Source organism: Wasmannia auropunctata, unplaced genomic scaffold (genome assembly GCF_000956235.1).
Source record: "Wasmannia auropunctata unplaced genomic scaffold, wasmannia.A_1.0 LD336078.1, whole genome shotgun sequence".
In the NCBI taxonomy this organism is placed as follows: domain Eukaryota; kingdom Metazoa; phylum Arthropoda; class Insecta; order Hymenoptera; family Formicidae; genus Wasmannia; species Wasmannia auropunctata.
In genome coordinates, this window is record NW_012026812.1 from 5,306,715 (window position 1) to 5,307,437 (window position 723).

The following is a 723-nucleotide window of genomic DNA, read 5'->3' on the forward strand; positions in this document are numbered from 1 at the left end:
AGTAATAAACTTTTACTTTTTAATAAAGTAATAAATACTTAATAAATATTTATAAAACATAAAATACTCGCTTGAAGTTTGCAAATTATAAAATAAAAATTTATTAAAATAATTAATCAAATAAATCATTTAAATTATTAAAAATAAATAAAATACTTGTATCGGTTAAAGCCTTAGAATCACATGTTTGCGTTTCGACAGCGCTGCAAACGTAACCAACAAAGTCAGTCGACTGCTTGCTATCGTCGAGTGAACGCCTCGTGTGTCAGTAAATCGTCGTTGGTTAGTAAATAGTGCGCGTGTTTCTTTCCTCGACTGAGTTTTCAATCGACGAATAATTAATCGACACAGATTGATAATTATTAACTACTTAATACATTCGGTATTAAAGTCAGTCAACTGCTTGCTATCGTCGAGTAAAAGGGGCCGCGTGTTAATAAATCGCCGTGTGTTTCTTTCTTCGTGTGATTTTTCAGTGGACGGATATTTAATCGTCAGTGATTGTAAAGTACGTAATAGTACGGATATTAAGTAAATACATTAGAAGATTTCTCGTAATTTCTTCAAGTGCATAATTTGTATGTAAATTGAGTGTGAAATATTGAAATGACACCGCGGTTTGTAAAAAAAAAGAATTATCTAATTATTTGATCTGTGTCAGTGATAATTTGTGACGTTTGCATTAAAACTATTGAAAACTTATTAAAATAAACACTCATTACG